The 8,791-nt window shown below is 44.8% G+C and overlaps 1 protein-coding gene across 1 annotated transcript in view; it reads left to right on the plus strand.

Moving 5' to 3' along the window:
- Positions 1-97: 97 nt before the first annotated feature.
- The window catches only part of LATS2 (large tumor suppressor kinase 2), a 99,580-nt gene continuing 90,886 nt past the window's right edge, over positions 98-8,791 (plus strand). Inside the window, exon 1 of the mRNA XM_011951345.1 lies at positions 98-363. The gene's annotated coding sequence lies outside the window, so the exon portion shown is untranslated. The remainder of the gene's footprint in view (positions 364-8,791) is intronic.

Genomic DNA, 8,791 nt, shown 5'->3' on the forward strand with positions numbered 1-8,791 from the left:
CGACCCTGCGAGTTTGCTCACGGTCTTGGCGGGACGCGGCCCGAGCCGCTGGAGCGCTTTCGTGGCCACGCGAGCGGCGGCCGTTGCATAACACGCCATTCCCGTGCCCGAGTGTAGCGACGTGTCGGGGGCTTGGCTTTCTCTTCTGAGGCAAGCTCACCTGCGCTTGGCTCCGGGCGGACTCTGGAGATGGGGATTCTGACATCATTCACATCTTGCCACGCTGCCCGACTCCAGGAGTTCTGGGGAGCTTTCCCTCGGGGACGGAGTGCGGCCTGGAGCAAACCCGTTTGTAAAGTGCAAGTCTCCGGTGTCCCGAGGGGTGGGAGCGGGGGCCGAGGCGAGGAATGGACCCTGAAGAAGGTAGAACCCACCCGACCCGGGCGCCGAGCAGCCGGTAACAGGGTCCCGAGTGAACTCGGCGGCTGGCGGCTGTTCTGAGGCCTTTGGATGAGAAATGCTATTTTGCGAGGATAACTGTGAAAGAACTTAACTTTCAAATCCTCTTGACAAAAATTTTGTTGTTGTTTTGAGACAGGATCTCGCTCTGTCTCCCAGGCTGGAGGGCAGTGGCGCGATCTCGGCTCACTGCAACCTTTGTCTCCCAGGTTCAAGCGATTCTCCTGCCTCAGCCTCCCAAGTAGCTTGGGACTACAGGCGCCCGCCGCCAGCCCAGATAATTCTGTATTTTTAGTAGAGACGTGTTTCGCCGTGTTGGCCAGGCTGGCTCTCGAACTCCTGACCTCAGGTGATCCACCTGCCTCGGTCTCCCAGAGTGTTGGGATTACAGGCGTGAGCCACCCGCGCCCCACCTGACAAGAATTTTGAACAAGAACTTTTACATTTTCACGCTTCTCTAGGATGAATATAAGAGTGTTTTTTTGTTGTTGTTTTTTGGTGGGTTTTTTTTGAGATGGAGTCTCCCTCTTGTCGCCCAGGCTGGAGTGAGTGGTGCGATCTCGGCTCACTGCAAGCTCCGCCTCCCGGGTTCCCGCCATTCTCCTGCCTCAGCCTCCCGAGTAGCTGGGACTACAGGCGCCGCCACCACCTCGCCCGGCTAGTTTTTTGTATTTTTTTGTAGAGACGGGGTCTCACCGTGTTAGCCAGGATGGTCTGGATCTCCTGACCTCGTGATCCGCCGACCTCTCAAAATGCTGGGATTACAGGCCAGAGCCACAGCACCCAGCCAAGAGTGTTTTTAATGTAATAGCGTTAAAAAAATTATTTCACCTTAACTACTTAGCCATAGAGTATACGTTTGGCCGGTAAATAATTCAGATTAATAGCTGAACGGCTCTTTTTACAAAGTATTCAACAAATATGTACATTTTTAGAGGAAAAATTGCCCATATTTTAATAAGAAACAAATATACTGAAATTTGAATGCGAATCACAAAATGTGTGTGATCTTACACAAGTGTTCTGCTTAAAATTTTAACTTAGAAGATGAGGGGCCTTCCTTTAATCATAGAAAAAGTAAGTCATGGCTGATTATTAGGAAATTTGTACTAAATCTTGTATATTTTTGGTAAGCTGCTTTGTATGTTTTAAGTTTTTTTTTTTTTCCTGAAACAACCGTTGTAATAAGGTAGTAACAGAAAAAATATTCCAAAATGAGAGTGTATAAACTGTTTATGACGTCTATTTAATTGTAATTAGCAAGATGTGTTATTCAGTGTCTTACAAAATTTTGTCTCATGCAGCTATAGAAGGCACTGAATGTAATAATAATAATAGAATAATGAATATACCGGCATTCGTTTGAAAATAAGTTGGTGAACATTTAATAACTTTCCAAATCTCAGGCAGGCAGTGTAAGGTATCTGAGCAGAGGCTATCCTGTCTTGCAAAATTACCAAGGTGAATCACAAGAAGGAATGAATTATAGAACTGTAAGGGATTCTTCTGGCTTCTTCATCGAGTTTGAAATAGTTTAAATACTGTAAATTGGAGCTGTACATGTTCCTTAGCAAATCACAGGGTTGGTGGGAGGGGCTTTCGTTTGGTGGGAGGGGAATGCTTTTACAATAAGATTCCTTGTTATTTTAAATGCTGTGTTGTAAATAGCCAGCCCTGGGCTCCTAAACTCCACCGAGAGGTGGGGTAGCATGGGGGTCGAAGCTGATAAATTGACCATAAACAGAGGAAGGATTTCGGAACGCTGGGTTTAGGGGAGAGGTGTTCTTTTTTGTATTGGAAAAACCATACCAACACCATTTTTGAAAAGCTGCTTTTATATTCTTTAAAAATCATGTGAAACTTCTAAACAGTATTTCTTACTGACTTTTAAAAAACGGCGTGAAGAAATACAGAAGATAAATTCAAATGCATTGACTCTGTCTTGACTAAATCTGTTCTAAAAAGTACCGAAATATTCTGATGAACAGAAAGATGGGTAAGGCTTGATGGAAGTGACTGACCTCTAGCTCTAAACATTCTCTGAATCTTCTTTTAAAAAGTCTATTGCTTAGTAATTCCTCTAGAAGGAATTGGCCTTCAAATTACACAAGTCCAGGGCATCGTTCCCATTGTAATGCTAGGTCACTACTGCTCTCTGTAATGGGCTTTATTACATAGAGTGCCCTGTGATGGCCCCAGTGTGAGGGCAGCCCTGCTTGGGCTATTCGTTTCACTGTTACTCAGCTGTTACACTCAGTATTTTTAAGGCTGATGTTACATGATTATTGGTTATATTTTGAAAGTATGAGAAAAGCAAGGTAATATTGGAAATAAAGACATTGGTTATGATGTTAAAATTAGAATGGAAATTTGGCATTCTTTAATGTTTGCCATTCACCCTGGGAAGACTTTGTTGGTTATCATCTAGACCATGTCAAGTTAATTGTGACAAGTGTTTTAAGTTAATTCACAAATCCTTTTTGTTTAACAATATGTGACATACATGGGAATTTTTCTGGGAGGAAAATGAAAAAATCCCATATTTTGTGGCCATGGTTTGTATTTCTTATTAACAGTGATTGTTAGAATCTTGTGGCGTAGTTTAGATCCTAGAGACCCTTGATCATTTAGGATGGTAAGGATCTTAAGAGTGTAAGCTGGATTTTCAAAGGAGTGGGCCTCTGGAATAGTGAGCCTCCCTGCCTCTAGGCAGTTATCTTGAGCAGGAATGCTAAGAGGCAACATGGTTCATTACTAGTTAACTCCACTCTTCCTCTGGAGTCTTACTCCTGTTTTCTCATTAAATGTACCTGCACGACACCTGCCCCCTCCCCAACATGTTTTGGTTGTTGTGTTCATCTTTCTCTCCCACATTTGAACCTTTTCATTGGAAGTTCCATCCTCCAAGAATAGCTTCACACTTTCTCCATCAAATCATAGCCCTTCAACCTTTCTGATTTTGGTGAAACATCCCTTTCTCTAAGATACCTTCTCCAAATAATCTCAACACCTTCCTGAAGAATTGTGCTCCTCCATGGAAGTAGGCAGGGATTCTTTGGACAGTCACAGTATTTATTACTTAAGTCCATAGCAGTGATTCTCAAATGGGAGGGGTGTTCTAACTCCCTAGCTGGAGCATATCCAAAACTTGGAGGGGCACAGAGGAGGCAAGCCTTTCTTAACGATTGAGAACCCCTGCTGGGCTATGAACTTGAATGTAAGATGGCCCATCCTGTTGGGTCGCTTGCTATTAGGAATGCTGCAAAGAACTAATAATGTATCTGCAACTTGGTCACTCCGTGGAGATATCTTCAGTACAGACTTCTATAGCTCAATTTTTTTATGCCATTTATATTTGCATAATGAATATCATAAAAATACCATGTACAAAGCTGTCTAATAGAGAATGTGATGGTGTCTTTTTCCCCTAGACTGTAAGCTTATGTAGAAGTGAGACCCTGGCTGGGCATGGTGGCTCATGCCCGTAATTCCAACACTTCGGGAGGCCGAGCCAGGTGGATCGCTTGAGTCCAGGAATTCGAGATGGGCTTGGGCAACATGGCGAAACCCCATCTCATGGTAAAACTTCCCCTCAGATCTTGCCACTGCACTCCAGCCTGGGCAACCAGAGTAAGACCCTGCCCCCCCCGCCCCCCCCAAAAAATAGACCCTATTCTACCTGGGTGAGACCTCATAGTGTCCAGCACAGTGCTCAGTGCACATATGGCAGTGCTAGACCCTCTGAGGCCTTGTGATGACGCTGCTCTTGGAGAGTGGGAGTTCTTCTAAAGCGTGTTTTCCTGGATCCCCAGGGGATGCAATCACTGCCTTCTTCAGAGACCCTCATGACGAGGGGTAGCCCTGGGCCTGGGCTTTCCTCCTGGACAGTGCTGAAGTGCTACGTCCACGTAGTGGTTTATGATTCTGACATTTAGCTTCTGGCTGGAGGCCTGGCCCATCTGCCTGATTTAGTTTCAGCTTTGCTAGTTAATTATAGTAGGGATATGATTTAAATAATGGCTGGAATTTTAGGTCCAAGAAATCCTGCTTCAGAAAATGCCAACGTGTGTCATTAGTGCCGGTCCCATGAGACGTTGGTTTGGTTGGTTCCTTGGTTGGTGCTTGATGTGTGTTTGGCAGCCAGTGTGGGTTTGTGAAGCACTAGGATAAATTAGAATAAAAATTCCTGAACATCTGATAGCGTTTTCCAGGATTGGATTGCGGGTTGGAATTGGGTTTGGAAGGACCAAATTAAAGGCATGCTTGAAATTTTGCTCTCACATTGTTTACCCAGGTCACCTATATTAAGCATGGGATTTAGTAGTTGTCTCAGCTCTGGATTTAGAGAATGAGGTGTTTTTGTTTTGTGAGTTGTTACAGTTTTAAAATTCGTGTTTGTGGTTTCTTATTTAAAGTGTGTTTAAATCAATTGGTGATGCCAGAGAAATTTCCAAAGTTAGATTTACTTTGCTTGATATCCCCATTTTTTACAGTCCACATCGATGAGGATCATATTTATAAAACTCTTGATAAAAGAAAAATTTCCCATATGTGAAGTCTCATTAAAATGGTATAGTAGTGTGTCAGGGTTGTTCATTTCCAGCTGCAGTCTTGACTGATGAGTATTCTCATGAAAATTCTTTCAAAAGTTCATAATTTGGTCATGAAATCAACTGTCTTCAAACTAAAGCTTAAAATACACAGTCTCAAGCTGAGAAAATACTTTCATTCTTTATGAAACTGAAGGAAAGTTTCATCCTTTCTACAGTACTGAGGCAAGAACACAGTTTATCCGTAGGTGCTATTTTGCGTATTCACTTAAGACAAGGACAGCCCCTGTGGTGTTCCTGGACTGGTGCCTCACTGTGGTGGGAGATGGAGAAAAAATCAGAACAGGGTGTGGGGCCCTCCCCCTACCTCCGTCCCAAACAAAATCAGGTGGTAGGTTTGGGGATGTCACTGAATAATCCTCTCAGCCTTTTTGTATGATTGAAATTTTTCATAAGCAAATCTTGAGGGGGGGAATGGAAAAGGAAAGAAAAACCAGGACTCCTGATCTGGCTTCTGTTTAAGGGCACAGCCACTTAGTGTTTCTTGGCTCAGGTATAAATAGACATCGACACAGAAGTGTCCACACTTGACCACCCTGGTTGATTTTATTATTTGAATGTTTGGGGCACCCACAGATGCTTAACACCCCAAGTGTCTCTAGGAGCGCAGCTCTGCTATGAGTCGGTGTCTGTGTGGTGGAGGGCCAGTGGGGTGGGGAGGTGCAGCTGCGCTGGGGTTTGGACTTCGTGTGGAGACTTTGCCCTGCTATGTCCTACCCAGTCCCTAGGTCCGGTCTTCTTATTGTATAGCTATGTTTATTTGTTTGTTTGTTTGTTTGTTTGTTTTTGAGATGGAGACCCGCTCTGTTGCCTAGGCTGAAGTGCAGTGGAATGACCTCGGCTCACTGCAACCCCTGCCTCCCAGGTTTGAGCGATTTCCAGCTAATTTTTGCATTTTTAGTAGAGAGGGGATTTGGCCATGTTGGGCAGGCTGGTCTTGAACTCCTGACCTCAAGTGATCTGCCTGTCTCCGGGTCCCAAAGTGCTAGGATTATAGGCGTGAGCCACTACCCCCAGCCATGTAGCTATGTTTAAAAAGGGAGCTGTTGTTCAAACAACGAGTTTGCTAAACAGGAGTAGTTGGGAGGCTTTTTTCCCCATTTTTAAAAATTGAGGAAAAATATACATAATATTTATCCTTTTAACCATTCGTAAGTATACAGTTCAGTTAAGTGGTATTAAATGCATCATTACTGCAAACATCACCACTGTCTATATATAAGACTTTTTCATCATCCCAAAGACTGTACCCCTTAAATAAAAATTCCCTGTTCGCCTTGCTTCTGGTAATCTCTCTTCTTTCTGTCTCTGTGTAACTCACATAACTGCATACAATATTTCCTTTTTGTGTTTGCTTATTTCACTTAGCAAAATGTTCTTGAGGTTCATCTTTATTGTTGCATACGACAGGATTTCCTTCCTTTTTATAGCTGAATAATATCCCATAGTCCTGCGACTTTTGTTCTATGAACCTCCGTCGGGCACATTTCATTTAGACCTGCATGTTAAACTTCAGAGAAGGCACTGCTGTTGATTGAGGCTTCGTTCTCCTCATCACCTTAGACCTTTGGGGTGGCACTGGCAGGCTTTGTCCTCATTGTGGAACTGAGGATGCAGACTCGGTGCTAAGTGACTACCTGCGTCTTTCAACAGATGTTGCATGGGCCTGTGTGCACATGCCCAGGAGTAGATGGGGGTAAACCAAACAGGATGCTCCTGCCCTCATGGTGCCGTCAGTTTCTTCAAGAGGAAGACACCAGCCAGTGATGGTGCTATGGGAAGGGCTGGGAGTGAACATGTGTGGTCCCTTAGACTGGGGAGGTCAGGAAGCTCCTTCTGTGGGAGGGGTCCTTGGCTGAGGTTCTAGGAGTAGGAGTGAGCCAGGCAGGTGGGGTTGGGTTGGGCTTTGCTTTGCTTTGCTTTTTTTTTTTTTTTTTTTTTTGAGATGGAGTCTCGCCCAGGCTGGAGTGCAGTGGCCAGATCTCAGCTCACCGCAAGCTCCGCCTCCCGGGTTTTACGCCATTCTCCTGCCTCAGCCTCCCGAGTAGCTGGGACTACAGGCGCCCGCCACCTCGCCCGGCTAGTTTTTTGTATTTTTTAGTAGAGACAGGGTTTCACTGTGTTAGCCAGGATGGTCTTGATCTCCTGACCTCGTGATCCGCCCATCTCGGCCTCCCAAAGTGCTGGGATTACAGGCTTGAGCCACCGCGCCCGGCCACTTTTTTTTTTTTTTTGGAGACAGAGTCTCACTCTGTTGCCAGGCTGGAGTGCAGTGGCATGATCTCGGCTCATTGCATTCTCCGCCTCTTGGGTTCAAGCGATTCTCCTGCCTCAGCCTCCTGAGTAGCTGGGACTACAGTCGTGTGCCACCACGCCCAGCTAATTTTTGTATATTTAGTAGAGACGGGGTTTCACCATGTTGGCCAGGATGGTCTCCATCTCCTGACCTTGTGATCTGCCCGCCTCAGCCTTCCAAAGTGCTGGGTTTACAGGCGTGAGCCACTGTGCCTGGCCCAGGGTTAGATTTTTCTAGCTGAAAGAAAGATTTTGCAAGGTGGGGAGGACAGGATGCATTGGTGCCTTTGACATGCACAGGATCACAGAGTCAACCCAGACCTGGCGTTTGAGCTGCGGTCAGCGTCTTGAGGCTCAGACGCTGCTCAGAACTGAGCAACCTGGCGCCTGGCTGCAGGCACATTTCAGAAAGGAATGACTTAAGGTTTTCTTCTCTGTGCTTTTCTATCTTTACAGTTAAAAGAAAGCTACTTTAACTTTCTTTTTTTTTTTAGCCAACACAGACATTTATTGAACTGACCTCTATTTACTGCTTCACATTAATTTTCATGTAATTTTATTTTCTTAAGTACAAGCAACTCATTAAATTAAAAAATGTTCAGTTTAACACTGTCTCTATTTTTACAGTATGTAGACAGACACACACTCTCTCTCTCTCTCTCAGTCCTTCATTAAGACAATGATAATTTTTGTCTTAAAAGGAAGAGTTATCACCCCCGATATACATTCTGTGTTCTATATTCTTGCCTTATTTTCCTCTTCCCCTGCTACTTTAACTTTCTAAGCATCATTCTCAAACACTGATTTAAAGAGGAGTCACTTGGCTGGGCGCGGTAGCCTGCGCCTGTTATCCCAGCACTTTGGGAGGCTGAACCAGGTGGATCACTTGAGATCAGGAGTTCGAGACCAGACTGGGCAACAGGGTGAAACCTTGTCTCTGCTAAAAATACAAAAATTAACTGGGTGTGGTGGTGCACGCCTGTAATCTCAGTTACTCAGATGGCTGAGGCACAAGAATCGCTTGAACCTGGGAGGTGGAGGTTGCAATAAGCTGAGATTGAGCCACTGCACTCTAGGCAACAGAGTGAGACTCTCTCAAAAAAAGAAAATAAAATATAAAAAGGAGTCACTTGGAGCGAGCATGGAATACCCGTTTCTGTGTTCAGTTTGGTAATTTTTCCGTGGTCTTATCTCCTGGCCTTATAAAACCTTTTTTGTCTAACTTATCATAAATCCTTAATTAGTAATGGTGATAATTGATCAGCATATCATGCATTACAGATTGAGCCTGCTGTCACACACAGCACACTGTGATCCTCAGGGCGAGCCTGTCAGGTAGACAGTAGCAGGTGTTAGACCCTTGGTACCGTGCCGGAGCTCGAAACTCAGCAAGGTTAAGTGACAGGCTCAGACCACACTGTCAGTGCCAGAGTTGGGGAAGGACCCAGACCTCCCACCTCCAGCCACTTCTTTTTTTTTTTTTTTTT

This window comes from Colobus angolensis, unplaced genomic scaffold (assembly GCF_000951035.1).
Source record: "Colobus angolensis palliatus isolate OR3802 unplaced genomic scaffold, Cang.pa_1.0 Scaffold318, whole genome shotgun sequence".
In the NCBI taxonomy this organism is placed as follows: domain Eukaryota; kingdom Metazoa; phylum Chordata; class Mammalia; order Primates; family Cercopithecidae; genus Colobus; species Colobus angolensis.